The sequence below is a fragment of the Castor canadensis genome, chromosome 3 (genome assembly GCF_047511655.1).
Source record: "Castor canadensis chromosome 3, mCasCan1.hap1v2, whole genome shotgun sequence".
Taxonomy (NCBI): Eukaryota; Metazoa; Chordata; class Mammalia; order Rodentia; family Castoridae; genus Castor; species Castor canadensis.
Genome location: NC_133388.1, coordinates 95497800 through 95514575, shown reverse-complemented (window position 1 = coordinate 95514575; position 16776 = coordinate 95497800). Strand labels below are relative to the sequence as shown.

The 16776-nt window shown below is 38.2% G+C and overlaps 1 pseudogene; it reads right to left on the bottom strand.

The window, feature by feature from the left end:
* Window positions 1-6405: 6405 nt before the first annotated feature.
* Window positions 6406-6769, bottom strand: LOC141421630 (small ribosomal subunit protein uS10-like; annotated as a pseudogene).
* Window positions 6770-16776: the final 10007 nt, after the last annotated feature.

Genomic DNA, 16776 nt, shown 5'->3' with positions numbered 1-16776 from the left:
CAGAATTATTTGTTTCCCCTCTCCTTTTATCATCAGACATTAGTCATTTTATCCATTTACAGTGCATGCACCTGAGTCCAAGCTAATAGAGATGCCAAAGTAGGAGGATCAAAAGATTGAAGCCTGACTGGGCAATGTACTAAAAACCTGCCTCAGAAAAATGAGGACGTATTCACACACTGTCAGAGTTAATGGTGTATTCCTTCTTACTGAAGTGTTCAAGGTGCCCATGTCTAAGTCAGTATTCATGGCAACATTGGTGAATAAGGAAAGCAGTCTTGAGGCTCCATCTACCACATCATACTCATTTCATGGCATCTATGTCTTATATCCTCCTGCTCTGCTGCTCTTGGTTTGACTCTTCCTGGCTCATCCTCAGTTCTGTTTTTGCTCCCAGGACTCTCACTCTGGTTCCAATAGCTGTATGGTTATGGCAATCTCTACCCAGCTTTCAAAGGATGTCCACAGAGGATCAGGGGTGGGCAGAAAAACAAAGAAGAGGAGACACAGAACAAAGCACACACTGAAGCAATGCATAATTGACACTTGGGGTGGTTCTGTTCCTTAAACTTCAGGAATTTAGAGCCAGCAATATGCAAAGCCACTTGATATTGGTGGAATTACCCAGCTCACATGCATGAGTTCTCTTGTGCAGACTGTATCCAGGAAAGCAGTGAGATAGGGCCCATCCATCACTGTAGTCTGTGTAGAGGCAGGACATCAAGTCACACAGGATTATTCATCAACCCTAAGACTAGGTGACTGAGCACTGTGGTTTGGGGATTTTCTTGTGATTTTTTTTCCCATTTCTTCTTTTTGACATTCTCTTTTTCAGTGTGAATGTCTTCTCTTTGTCAGTCCTACAATTGTATTTTGGAAGTACTTAATTATTTTGCTTTCACATGTTCCTCATACCTGGAGTCTCACACAGGTATCTGATTCAGATTAAGTTTGCAGTTGACTTTGGACTTGCACTTGAAAATTGATGCTGGGATAGTTAAAATCTTGGAGGCTCTTATGATGGAGTGCACTTTTAGTATTCAAGGTGGACATGATTTGCATGGAGAGATGTATGACTAAAATACATGGCCCCCTCACCATCCATGTGTTGGAACTTTACTTCTGAAGTGATAATATTAAGATATGGGGTCTCCTGCAGGAAATTAGTCCAAGAGACATGTGGTCACATAGATGGAATTAGTGTCCCTCTATCTAGGCTTCACAAAGTAATTAGATATCTGTCACCTTCCTGCAATTAAAGTACCCAGTTAGCATCTCTTCTGTGATGGCAGGATGTGGAAATCAGACAATGTTGGAAACAGGCACCCCCACCCTGACCAGACAACACATTGGCCATTGACTTGTTCTTGGACACTTGGTTCTTGGACACCTCTGCCTCTAGATATAGGAGAAGAAAATGTGCATTATTTGTAAGTTGGCTGGTCTGGGGTATTTTATAATAGCAGCAATGTCGGAGTGAGAAATGGACTAAGACACCCCTAAGATTGTTCCCTGCACTAGTCACACTCTTGTCATAGGAGGGTGTTCTGCAAGCATCATCAACCAAGTTCCTCCAGGAGCCACATCAGAGATCTACTGGATCCAGTCTTGAGGAGAGCAGGCCAGGTACAGGAGATGGATTTTTAAGATCTAAATTCTTGTAAATGTACAAAAAATTATCATGTACTTCCACACAAGTACACACACTGTGACATAATACTGCACTGGATGCTTGTGAACATTCACAAATTTAAATACAATGAAGGATTGATAAACTATTGAGATATGCAAAATGCCCAACAAGGCAGAAAAACTTGATGAGAAATCATATTTTTTGACAGTGAATCCTAAGATGGCCTCAAAATTGAGCCAAATACCTTACTATGCTATTAACTAGGATAAGAGTTGAACATTAGCACAGGTGGCACGTATATCATATTTTTTCTAGGCTATCATTAATGTCAAACTGCCCCAGCACTCTCATATCTGCTCTGATTCTTGACCTCTTTGAGAATTCTAACCTGAGACTGATATATAGCAGGAGGACCTGCAAACAGATTCTCCCTCTGCTCATAAAACCAGTCCAGCCCTGACCCTGCACTTGAGGAAAAGAAGCCCGCTCTACATTCCCAGCTGATCCCATTCAGTGATCAGCACTGAATACAGACCACTCTACCTGGACTTGGGTCTGAGCTGGGTCTTCCTTGTGACTATTTTAAAAGGTGATTTGTGTAGAAAATGGATACTAACTGTATGTGTATAGTCATGAGTGAGAGGAACAGTTGGTATGTGTAACAGTTTCCTGACCAGAATTCTCTGTCATTGCAAGTGTCCAGTGTGAAGTACAGCTGGTGGAGACTGGGGGAGGCTTGGTGCAGCCTGCGGGGTCCTTGTGTCTCTCCTGTGCAGCCTCTGGATTCATCTACAGCAATTACCTCATGAAGTGGGCTCGACGGGCTCCAGGGTAGGGGCTGGAGTGTGTTGCATGCATTAGAAACAAAACTATTAGTCACACCACAGAATATAATGTATCTTTTCACCATCTCCAGAGATGACAAGAACATGCTGTATCTGCAAATAAGCAGCTAGAGAGCTGAGTACACAGCCATGTATTACTGTTGAAGAAACATTGTGGGGACATCAGTGTGAGCCCTAACCCAAACCTCCCTGGAGGGATGCTCAGGACCAGCAGGTGGTGCTCAGGACACATGGAGTTCTGGTTCAGCCTCAGGAGCAGGTGCAGGCCCTCTACTGAAAACAAAGGAGGGGATGAAGCAAGCTGTCCAGTGCAGTTCTAGCCTTAGGTGTTAGTGATGGATCTATGTGTTCATTTCTGTATTCCTTTATTCAGTCATTTATTTATTTATCCATTCATGTACTTATGTATTCACTGATGCATTTATTGATTCGTCTATGTTTTTATATTTCAGATGGCCCAGAAGCCTTCAAAAAATTAGGAATTACACTGGCCAGCTTGCTTCATCCCTGGTTTCTTCTCCCTGGCTGGCCTTGGGGATGAAAGGAATAGAGAGGGGCAAAACCTCCAGTAGGAAGCACCTAGTGAGGTAGCTGATGACATAGTGCACTGGACTAGAAGTGGAAGGTCCTGAGTTTGAGTTCTGAGTACATCTGGAAGCATGTTTTCTTATTTTCCTTTTCTTTCTTCCAGCTGGACTCTACAGTCTCATATCTGCTTACCTAGAGAATCAGGACAGAGATCGGGGCATTGTGCTGCCTATAATACACAGGCAAAAACTGGAACTTGCACAACTCACCCACACACACTCACACACAGACACCCCCCACACTCACACACATGCACACACACATATAGCAAACACACAGACATACACAAACTCACACACATACATACATACACAAATACACTCACACTCACACACATGCACAGATACAAACACATATATACTCACACACATATATATTCACACACATAAAACCTCAAACATACGCACAACTCACACACTCACAGACATATATACACCCACACACACATACACCCACATACTCTAACACACATACACACTAACACACATACACTCACACACATGTGTACACTCACACATAGACACACTGTCTCACACAGAGACATACACACTCACACACTCACACACACATAAGCAAACAATAAAAATAAATACATACACACAGCAATAAATACTCAAATATGCAAATGAGAAAATACATAAATGAATGGATTTATAAATACTTGAACATCTAAATGAACACATAACATAAGTGAATGATAGAATGCTCAAATTAATACATAAATGAAGGATAACATAAATACATACATAGAACTATCAATAAATACATATATATGTGAATAAATCCATTTATGTATTTACTTATGCATCCATATGTGTATGTATTTCTCCATTTATTTTGATATTATACCCATTTTTACTATGTTGATTGCCAGTCCATGAGCATGGGAGATCTTTCCATCTTTTGTAGAATTCCCAGATCTCTTTCTTAAGTGGTTTGTAGTTCTCCTTGTAGAGGTCATTTTTATCTTTGTTAAGTTTATCCCAAGGTATTTGATTTTTTTTGGAGGCTATTGTAAATGAAATTGCTTTCCTATATTTTTTCTTAATATTTTCATCATTGGTGTGTAGAAAGGCTACTGATTTTTGTAAGTTGACTTTTGTATCCTGCTACATTGCTGAAGCTGTTTATTGGATGTTTGTACCACATTCACCCTCCTACACCCTTTCCGTATATCCTCCCCCTTCCCACTGGTACCAACCCCCCAGATTAGAATGGAAACGAGAACACTAGCTGTAGGGGACTTATGCATAGTGGTGGAAATGGCATTGCTTTCTTTTTTCTATAATTGAAAAAAATTATTCTTGCATCTAATCCCTGACTGTGGTGTTTTCCTTTGAAACTCTGACAGGTGTATCAAGTAGAAGTACATGAACTTCTGATTTTGGTGGTTGATGCCGTGATGATTTTTGCTAGCTTCCCTTTATTTGGAGCTCTACTGTGGTATTGGTAATCAGTGAGTGGTGCTCTGTTTGCTAAAACTCCTCTCCTCATTTATGTTCGGTTTATTCTAGATATATTTTCTCCATAGAATTTAATGGAATGATGACTTTGAAAATCTAACATATCCCTAAGAAAACATTTGTCAGCCACATCAAAGAAGTGAACCAAAGATACACCTACAGACACAGTAGATTATTTATGCAATTATTGAAAATAATTGAAATTATTTTTGATTTTTGTATGGTTATCTAAATTGGATTGAACATGGAATAAGTATGAGGGGTATCAAAAATGACATTGTCAAAGTAAGGTATGAAATAAAAGTTACTACAAAAATCTTCACAAGAGACATGCTATTCTTTGCATTTGTTTGAAACAGTGTACTCCAAAAACCATATAATGTGAGTAAAAAATGTAGGTCACTTGTAATTTTGCCATTTACCAAAGCAATAAAGGAAAGGGCAACTTTAAGTTAATTAAGTGGACAACACAAGCAGCTACCTGGAAAACAGTTGGCATTCAACACAGGTACTGCTATACAGAAAATCCTCCTTTCACTTTTGTCTCCCTAAAAGATACAACAAACACACAAGGATTCACATCTTGTGTGTGGCCACTCTAGACAAAAAATCTATTGAAAATGATTTTTGGTATGCTGTCCAAACTTTACTTTGTGATCCAGAAACTCATGGAAAATGCTGCTTATTTTGGTGGGTTGGCACCATCCTCCTAGGTCATTCGAAAACACAATAATAACAGGGTTTGAGGGAAAAAAATCTGTGATTGAAAAGAGCTGTATTGAACAGGGCTTTTAAAAAAAAATTCATGACTTGCATTAAGGGATCACCTTTAAATTTAACCAAATTTCTCCATCCCTATCAGTGTATGCATGTGAAGCAGTATTTCAGGAAAAGAACATTAAACTATTGTTAAGATTTATCATCCCCTTGTTAATTAGATGTATTAAAGTATCATTAAGGTAAGATTACAAAGTGTCAATATTTTTAATGCTAATTGTCATCTCCATATTACCTGGTATTGGAAGGTGTCATTATTTGAAAATCATGAAGTCAAGGGAACATAATGGATTTCCCTTTCACACTGTAACAAATACTTCTCTGACATAATGAAACCTATTTTGAGATAATACTTTGAGTTCAATTATCCTTTTTATATTGAGTTGAATATTCTAATATACTCTCTGCAACTTTGGGTCCTTCTAATCTTGATTTATTGCTTTGCATTCAGTAACAGTCACTTAAAATACCTGTCACACTATGTTACCTGGTGTGCATCTGTGAGGGTATCATCAGCCTTGCCTATGGGGAGATTTCTGTCTCTAGGACCTGCTGAGAGGGCTGTGGAAACCTCCAAGACTGCACTCCTTGTTCACAGGCAGTAGGGAAATACTTACAGCATATTGAGGATTGTAGTAAATATTATTGAAAATATATTAGCACATACTTGTTACTATTGATGTCAGTGCCATTTAATAAACCATATATGCTAGAGTAGTACTATCTGTACGTTTTAAATATTCGGGGTATTTTTTCTCAAAACCATGTGTATATTAGTGATGCTCATTCAAGTTGTTGTTTGCATTAATTATCAGATATTATAATAACTACAGAAGAGCCTCAGATATTATTAACTTCAGATACCTCATTTTATAAAGAGTCTGAAGTTCAGAGAAATTTGTTAAGTAGTCATACAACCCAGGCCATATATCCAGGATTCTGAATCTTGTGTATTTCTCATTTAATATGTGAACACCTTTCTATATTTAAGAAACATTAAATTACATTCAAAGCAAAATCCATAAAGAGAATAACTTTTACTAACTCTTTTTAAAAACAATTTATAAGTCAGTTTATTAAATTTAGTAAAATAGTTGACTTAGGCATCTGCAGTGGTGACTTCAACCTCCACTCCTGGCTCAGTACTGATGGAAGTAATCTGTTTAGCAATCTCAGAAGTAATCTGTTTAGCAAGTCAGTGAGTTGTTGTGGATTGTCATCTGGAACCGATCCCACATCTTAGAACCTTCACCACAATGTGTTCTTCTTGTAGTGATTCTCAAAGTCTTGGTCGGCATGCAGACCTGTCCTTTCACTTTCAGGTTCTATTCCTTGGTGCCTCTGATCAAGTCAGCACCCACCTTCTCAAAAGACTTCACATTGCCGCTGGTGAGGGTGATTCGCATTCGGTGAATTGCCACCTCCGGCTCCACAGGGGTTTTTCCAGTATCTTTAAAAGCCATGGCTAAAGTTTAGCTTCTTGACCGACTTGTTCTTTGATAGGAGTGAACAGGGGTGAGTCAGGAGCAGGGGCAAACAGAACAAAGCTCTGCCGCACCCACAACCACATCTCCCTCAAAAAGTTCTACGAATTCTTGAGTGATTTCCTCAAATCTGTTTTGTTTTACCAGCCTAGAACCTCCTTCTGCACAATCAGTTCTTTGGACAGTTATTAATTTATTGTCTGTCAAAACCAAATCTATACTTCACTGACCATGTCAGGATTGGAGGTAGGCACTATTTTTCCTTAGCCATCTGCCATACTTGTAAGTTTTATCAGTAGAGGACACTAAAAAGACTTTGCAGAAAGAAAGACTTTTTCGTTGTGGTCTGACACACTCCTCCTGGCAGGGTGCTGTAGATAGGACTTCTCAGGGACCAGCCTCTGCAGCATGGATGTCTTCTCCAGTGCCAGGCACTGCAGTACACATGGCTTCTGAAGTACAATGTTCTTGCATTTTGTAGAAATGAGCAGCTCAGGGCCAACAAATTAGCTCCGATGCTTGTTTTGTATAGAAATTCTTCCTAAGAAACACATTCTAGGGAAAACTTTCCTTGATGCTCTGCGAAAAAGAAGTTTAGCCCGTTCCCACTGGAGCATGTCAGTTACCTTTCTGCCCTCCAACAAAAGCTTTGTCTTCTCTGACAAGTCCTCTCTCTTGTACTTGGAGAGAAGTGGAGGATAGTGTCTGCCAATTTTAACTTCCATTCACGAATTGCTTAAGTTTTATTTACTTCTTACTAACCAATCACTCACTAGTCCAATCCTTATTATAGTCAAGAATTCCTTATATTAACTTTTGTTCAATATTCTGTGTTATCTCTGTCTTTCCATTAGACAGATACACTTCTCTTTACCAGGAGTTTTGTCCTCTACCTGCATTTTCTAATCTAATTCATACTCATCTACCTGCTGAATATAGCACCAAATGTCACATTCTCAACAAAGCATTCCAACAGCCATCTCGATGAGTTTGGATTTTCCTAATATTTGACTTCAGTGTATGATATACATTTACTTCACAGTAAATCTGCAGTTACAAGTTCATATATCTCTGTGATTATTTGATTAGTAAATGTCTCTGCTATTCATTTCAATATTCTGTGGCAGAAGGGGTAACATCTCTTGTCTCTTCACACACACACACACACACACACACACACACACACACGCACACCCCTAGCTCAAGGTCTCAGACACAGAAACACACTGCAAATATTATTGGAACAATTAAACAATATTTTACTGAGGCTTTAGACTGAATGGTGAATTATAGAGGGACATTTAAAGATATGGGGAAGTTTCTAAGCCCCTTTTGGAAAATCATTGAATATTTAATGACCAAGAACTCCAAAAAGAATTAAACCAAATTATCAGAGTAAGTAAAATAAAGTTGTCTATACAGAGTGTCCAATGAGGCATTATTCTTTTCCTATGACCCATTCTTGTCTTGCTACATCTCCCATGGGAAATCCCACTCCCAAATTCTAAGGAAATTCTCCTGATCTATTCTCATTTCACCTGATTTTTCATTACCCTACTGCCAATTCCTGAAATAATGTGCATGCTCTTCAGTATTCCAAAACACATTTCAGCCTGCAAGCACATTTAATGAAAGTTTTTATTTGGTTAGTGAGAGGATAATGAATAACCATATAGTCTATGTCTGATTATTGTCAATTTAGCAATGACTTACTCTTTATCGTTGCCCTAATTTTCCCTTTATTTTCATTTCTCTCTGGTTTAGTGCTAGTTTTCTTTTACTCTACAAATTCTTAAGATTCTGTTTGTGTTCCAGCTACTCTTATTTTTTCTCCCAAGATTTATTTATTTAAAAAAACTTATAAACCTTTCAGGTCTTAGTTTCCACAAATATTCAATAAACATGTATTTAATGCCTGTTGCTTCTGATATTAGGATTTTTATGCTGATGAATTTTTTGCTGATTATTTTCAAAGCCTTGTAACATTGTCATTTAACATGTATTTCAATATCTCTTGTAGAAGCCAAGTATGAGTTAAACATTTTTAAATCAATGCATTCACATTTTATAATACAGATTCCAATATTTTAACTCAGTGAGGATTCCCAGAGTTATATTATGCATAACACCACATAACTTGTGAGTGCTTAAAGCTCTTATTATCTCTTAAAGACCTTCTTGTAATATGCAAACATCTGTAGTAGGGAGAAAATCATTTACTGTTCTCCTTCCCTTAATGAATCCATTGCATCATTCCCATTTTAAGTTAAGGCAAATACTTGCCAAAGCAAGTATTTATTTTGCTGTGTTATCAAAGGAGCAGAGATGGATGACAATTTTCACCAAAGCCCTCAGCTTCTTCCTTGGAAACTGCCAACACTCAGATTGACTGCAGCAGAAGAGTCACCCTGACAGTCGGCATGTTTTGTAGCCTAAGTCTTATGATTGTCTAGGTAATTTCCTACACTGAGGATGTGAAGGCAGAAAGAAAATACTGCTCCTGGGTATATGGAAAACTCTAAAACAAAAGGAACTTCTATGACATCTGTTATTGTTTGTTTTGTTTTTAATTAGGAAGCTTGTATTCTAGCTTGGCAATGCATTTTAAATAAAGGTGAATGGTAAATGAATGTGTTGGAACGAAACACATTGTACTGTATACATTCAGAAAAAACTGCCTTAATCTTAATAGATTTTAGCCTTTGGTTCACATGTTGCTGACAAAAAGGTGCAGTTCTGTTATGAATGTTTATTCCTAATTTATTCAAGTTAATTTTTCAGTTTATTAACTTAGTTTTCTTGTACCGACCTAAATACATAATGTATGGCTCTCTGGCTGACATTTTCTGTTTAGAAATCTGATGCCTATTTTAGGAACTAGGAAGAATATAAATTATTTCAACAGAAAAGCATGTATTTAACTTTAAAGAGCAACAAAGAATGTGCTTTTTAATTGTGCTCTAATATATAGACATATATCTATATCTATCTATCTACATGAATCATTGTACAAAGAAATAAAGAATGAGAAAAGTTTTCTACAAGAGAATTAAATAATAAATTCTCTCTCTCTCTTTTTTAGCATGTACCTGTTGCACAAAGGGGTTTCACTGTGATTTTTGCATGCATGCATGGCAATAATGTACTTTAGTTACACTTACCATCTGTATTACTCTTCTTGTGTCCCCACTTTAAAAAAATTTAATGGAATTCCTCAATTTATTTTCATACATGCTTCTGAAGTACTTTGATCACATTCAGTCCGCTCTTCACTATCTCCTGTCATAACTCCCTCTCACAGGTTCCCACTCCAAAACTGTTCCCCAATTTACATTCATGTAATTCATTGCATTTTAGGTATAGAAATAGAATTTTTTAAAAAAATAGATAACCAAGTGCATAGTTGTGTGGATTCATATGCGGGTCCTCTATTTTGTTCCACTGGTCTTCATGTCTGTTTTTCTGCCAGTAACATGCTGTTTTTATTGCTATGAATCTGTAGTATAGTTTGAAGTTGGGTATTGTGATACCTCCAGGATTGCTCTTTTTGCTCAGTATTGCCTTGGTTCTTAGTGTTCTTTTGTGTCTCTAAATTAACCTTAGGGTAGGTTTTCAATCTTTGTGATGAATGTCATTGGAATTTTGATGGGAATTGTATTGAACATGTCGATTGCTTTTGATAGCATAATCATTTTTCTATGTTGATTCTGCCAATCCATAAGCATGGGAGATCTTTCCATCTTCTGTAGTCTTCCTTGATCTACTTTTTCAGTGGTTTGTAGTTCTCCTTATAGAGGCCATTTATGTCCTTTGGTAAGTTTATTCCTACATATATGTAGGGTTTTTTAGGCTATTGTAACTGGAGTTGTTTTCTTATATTCTCTCTCAATTTGTTCACTGTTGGTGTACAGAAAGTCTACTGATTTTTGTAAGTTGATTTTGTATCCTGCTACTTTGCTGATGCTGTTTATGCTGTCTAGGAGTTTTGAGGGTGAGTTTTTTGGGTCGTTGAGGAATAGGATCATGTCATCTGCAAATGGGAATATTTTTAGTGTTTCTTTACCTATTTGTATTCCTTTTATTTCTTCTTCTTGCATTATTGCTCTGGCTATGAATCCAGAGTGAGTGAGGAGAGTAGGCATCATTGTCTCATTCCTGAGTTTAGGGAGAATGGTTTCAATTTGTCCCCATTAAGTATGATTCTGGCTACATGTTTGTCATATATAGCCTTTCTATTCCTAGTTATCTTAGAGTATTTATCATGAAGTGGTATTGAATATTATCAAAGGCTGCTTTTGCATTTATTGAGATTATCAAATAATTTTTATCTTTGCTTCTATTAATGTGCTGTATGACCTTTATTGCTTTGCATAAGTTGAACTCTCCCTGCATCCCTGGGATGAAGCCAAATTGGTCAAGGTGAATGATCTTTCTGACATGTTGATGGATTCAGTTTGTCATTATTTTGAGGATTTTTGCATCAATGTTCATTAAAGAGCTTGACCTGTAGTTTTCCTTTTTGTATCTATCCTTTCCTGGTTTCGGGATGAGTATTATATTGGCTTTGTAGAATGAGTTGGGCATTGTCCCTTCCCTTTCTATTTCATGGAAAAGTTTAAGGAGTGTTAGTTCTTCTTTGAAGGGCTGGTGGAATTCAGCTGAGACTATGTCAGGTCCTGCACTTTTCTTTTTTGGGAGAATTTTTGTTGCTGTTTCAATTTCATTAAGTGTTATAGATATTTCCTCAATAGCATTTTTAAGTCTGAAAAGTTCCATCTGCATGTGTGGCTGCTACTCACTAACATTATGCAATTGAAAAGTACATCACTAAGTGCTGTGTCTGCATGTTTAGTTTAAATTATAAAAGTATTGTGATATCTGGAGGAGACCTCAGATGACAGGTAGGGTAGGGAGTCAAAATTCCTGAACTCCACAACCCCATAAAACACTATGTGATGTGGGAGATACACTTTAGTAATTATGATTATTTCTAGCCAAAGCAACAACTGCCAATACATTAGGAGCAAAAAAATTCAAGGACTGTCCCTTAAAGCAGTTTGTAATTGCACCTAATAGCCAGGAAAATCCTGGCATGGCACAGACAATGTGGTGTGTGTCTGCCCTGGGAAAAGACCCCTGGCTGTTTCTCCCTTTTATTTTTCTTTTTTAATGAGTAGAAGATAGAGCATCAACCAGAATCAAACCCTGCAACATCCTGAACCTGTGACCCATGTAAAGCCTACCTACACTCCTCTGAATGGAACCCAGTCCCAATAAGTGTCTGCCTTGAGAAAAGAGCCGTGCCAGGTCTCCCCATCACCTGCTTTCAAAGCTGCCTGCATAGCCTGCAGACCCATCAGGTGAGCAACATGCACTGCATGTGACTCCCCTAACCACCCCTGAGGACATAAGACAGAGCAACCCCTGGGCATATTGAAACCCCCTCCCCCAAACAAAACTGAAAAGCATAAAAAGGAAATTGTAGTCAAACACTGACAGTGGGAGTGGAGTGGAACACTGATCGTGTCTCTGTGAATGCCAGTGGCACAAGGAGATGAGCTCTCAGTGAACTAAGTTAAGACAAGGAACAAGGGCTACGAACCAGGTGGTTTGACAAACCAACTTCCCAAAGAGCTGGACTATCACTGAGCAAAGGTGGGCTGAGGCACAAAGGCTGCAATTGGAGGTGGGGTGATAAGCCAACCTCCCTAATCAGGGCCGTGGTGGATTGCTGAGCTAGTCTGGTGGGACTGAGGGTGGTACTCAAAACTGAATTGCTACACCTTGCTGGGGGAGGAACTGACCAGACAGAGTTGCAGTGGTAGGACAATGCAGCTGCCACTTTGTGAAAACAACAGACAAGACCACCTTGGACAAGCTGGCAGTGAGTAACCTCAGGTCCCAATTACAACCTGCCCTGTGAACAGAAGAAACCAAATACTGCTCAAAAGCTAGTCATTTGGTGAGACTAATTCAGAGCTTCTGCTTGTAATGGACAGCTCATAAGACCAAGGAATGCTGAGAAAAAGCCATCTCCTCCCAAGCTGTCTGACCAGAGGGAAAGCACCCTTCTCCACAAAGCCCAGAATACCAAGCACCAATATCAGGATTGGATTCCACAGCAATATGTCCAATATGTCCAGAAACTTTACTGAGCAGACTGTATATTTTGATGTTGCTGTATCTGTTTTATTCTTGTAGTATTAGCTTTTCCATTATTATTTTCTTCTCCCTATTCATACCTCTTTCACTTTCTCTTGTTTTCTTGTGCTGAAATCCATTGTTCTCCTCTCCAACTACCCTTTCTGTCCCTTCTCATCCACTCTTTTCACTATAGTTGCCTTCTCCTCCTGTCATTCCCCCATCTGTCACCACATTTCCTCTCCCTCCTACACATTCACCACCTACTGTCTAGACTACCATACCAACTATACACCCCCTATGCCCCCTGCAATCACCGACATAAACACCCTCCACTACAACAGTGGAAATACACATAAACACACACAAGGGCCATAACACCCAGAAGCCCCCATAGCTCTTTCAGTTCCTCCTTTTAGCATCACCTTTACTAATTACCCAAGTTTCTACCTGTAGTCAAATAAACAATACTCTTCCCCAAACTCCAACTTTTTGCAATTATTATCACTAAAGAGATTTCTATATAATATGTAAACAACTGGTCTGGCATTGAACGTGTGAACTTGTTATTGCAAATTTACATCTCCAGGCCAGGGACAGAAATAGCACTTCAACATGTCTAAAAACTAAGCCAGTCATAATACAAACACCAAATCAGGGGAAAGAAAACAGGCAATTAAAGCCACCAAGTAGTCAATCAAGAACATAGTTTCATGGCACCAATTAGATCGATGGGGAGAAGAAGGGAAGGAAATGACACTACTCAAACAATCAATTCAATGGAGGAATTAGTGAGAAAAGAAGAAAATGGATACCCAGTTCCTGACCCAAAGAAAATAATGATAAATATCACTAATGAGCCCATTGATGCCCATTAAATTTCTCAAAGAGAAAATCATGGAAGAGATCACTGAGAAACACATGGAGAAGCTATGAGACATGGTTAACCAGAAGTGCAAGATGCACTCAAGATATTTCAAGAAACCACAAATAAAAAACTTGTGAACACACAGAAACATCTAAATGAACTCAGAGATGACTTCAACAAACACCAAAGTAAAACAAAGACACTATAAAAAAGAGGTATAGGAAATAAAGAAGACAACATAAGATATAAAGGAGTAGTTGATCTGGAAAATCTCAGAAAAAAAGAATCAAATGGAAATCCTGTAAATAAAAAGTCCCTTTAGTCAAAGAAAAAACACAGTGGAAGGCCACTCCAGCAGAGTAGAACAAGTTGAAGACAGAATCTCAGAGCTCAAGACAAAATAGAAATTAAAGGAAAAAACAACTCAATCAAAAACTCAAGAGCTGTGAAAAGAATATGCAGGAACTCAGAGACTCCATCAAAAAACCAATCCTGAGAATCATGGGCATTGACAAAGGAGAAGAGGTGTAAGCCAAAGGGATATGTAATATATTCAATAAAATAATAACAGAACATTTCCCAAATCTCAAGGTAGTTTTGCCCATTCAGGTACAGGAAGCCTCCAGGACACCAAACTGACTTGACCAATATAGAACCTCTCCATGGTATATAATCATGAAGTTAACTAGCACAGACAACAGAGAAAGAATTTTGGAGGCTGTAAGAGAGAAAAAACAAATGCCTTATAAATGTAAACCCATCAAAATAACAGCAACCTTAAAATCTCAACAGAAACCTTAAAAGCAAGAAGAGCATGGAGAGAGGTATTTCAGCACTGAAAGAAACTAATTTCAGTCTGGATATTCTACCCAGAAAAACTATCATTCAAAATTGATGGATCAATAAAAGTCTTCCACAATAAACAGATACTAAAATATGACCACCAGGATAGTGGATTCTACAAGCAATTATGCACACAGAAGATGAAAGAAAACAAAACCATGAGGACACAAATATCCAGACAAAGAAGCCACAAATACAAGCAATTAAAATGGTGACATGCACGTTGATAGAAAAGACCATTTTCTCAAAATTTACCCTTCTTTACTTCATATTCTTTTCTTCAAATTCCTTTAACATAAATTTACTTTCTATCTCATCTGTGCTTAACAACAGCTGGAGTGACACAGGAATATGTTTAGCTAGAGCAGTTTCTATGACCCAAATTTTCAATCCTTGTATATAGAGAATAATACAGCACCCAATTAAGGTGAGGGCTCCATATACAACAATAAAGGATGTTGGAATTGAGTCCACTACTCCCTTCCATTTTCCAAACACTAATCCAACCAGCTAGTAAAGGGGTTATTTTTTCCTGATCTTTTGGTTGGTTCATTTGATAGGGCTCTCCAGCCTGGAGATCCTTGGTTATAGTTCCATCAGTGGCTGTATTGTTGGGGATGTATGTACAACATTCACATCCAATAGGACACACCTTCCCCTTTCTATGCTAGAATCATGTTCAGAGCCATTCAGTTTTCCCATGCCATTTTACTAACTGACCTGTCACTTCTTTTAATGCATCTCAAATGTAGTTCATAAACTGCTCTTGTTTATACCAGATGTAATCAATCCAGTCCACATTCTTATTGTTCATATACCACCAAAACAATGTTGATTCAAAGCCTGCAGCTATTTGATTTCTTGCTTTGAATTGTGGGACCCCAATGGCATCTATATAATTGTGAGAGTTGAATGACCCATAAGGGGAAGTAAGGCATCGTTTCTGTTTCCTCTTGGAGAGGGTTTGGGGCTTTGAAATGCCAAGGTGAAAGGGAAAGTCAATTGGACTAAAGTACAAGCCCCACTCCATTTGACTGGAAGAATCTAAAGTAAAGGTCCATCTCAATACTACCTGATGTGTGCCCTGGCAACAGCTCGAGATGTTTTACTGGCTACCTCTTCAAAGGATCAGCCTTCACTGCACCCTGATACATTTCCCAGAACTCCAATTTCTCCTCCGACCTAGAAAGGCAGGAGGTGTAGTTAGAGTTTCAAAGTGAGGGTTTGACTTACTAAGGTGACTTTAGCCTTTCAGATTCATTAACCAAGGGCAACAGTGGTGACAAGGTTATGCAAGACCTATTGCTACATGGATGTCCTATCTTGGAAGAGGGAAACCATATATGCCAATGCATGTAATATGGAATTTCACAGTAAGATTGGAAATTCAGTTCACTAGGGAGAAAGACATCACACAATATATATTTTCACTAGAAATCCAAGTAGTGAAAAAGCAGATCTTTGTTTAATGACAAATTAGTGAAGAGTTGATATTTCCTGTATAACATAAAACTCAAACATATAAAATTTTTCATTAAATTATAAAATAACCCTCGGAAAAGAAAGGAAAAAACACCACTAGATTACAAACAGCCAAGATAGATGAAGCACAGCAAATATTTCACATCTCCCAGGACTTTAAGAAGCATTTGATGCTCCTGTAAGCTTTGAAATCTTTCACTTTTCAGGTAAAAAACACTCAGTAGTGTAATCCTTTTAATGAATTGCATTATACTGCACATTAGAAATAGTGATAACACTATGGGTCTTTGTACAGTAGGTTTTTTTGGTTAGAGGAGGGGTTCGGCGTATTGGGGCTTGAATTCACGGTTTTGCACTTGCTAGGCAGGTCACTTGAGCTATACCTCCAGCACTTTACTCTCTGGTTATTCTTGAAATATGATCTTGCGTGTTTTGCCCAGTCAGGCTTGGACACGATCTTCCTATTTTTATGCTTCTCATTGTCACTGGGAAAGGCAGGCACACACTGCCATGCCAAGTTTAACTTTTTTTTTTTTGGGTAAAAAGTTAAATTTCTGAGGAAATAACTTTTTGGAATTAATTTCAACAAAATTGTTAATAATACCTTTCCCCACAAAGACACATGGCAAAGTTATCTGAATAACCAAGATTG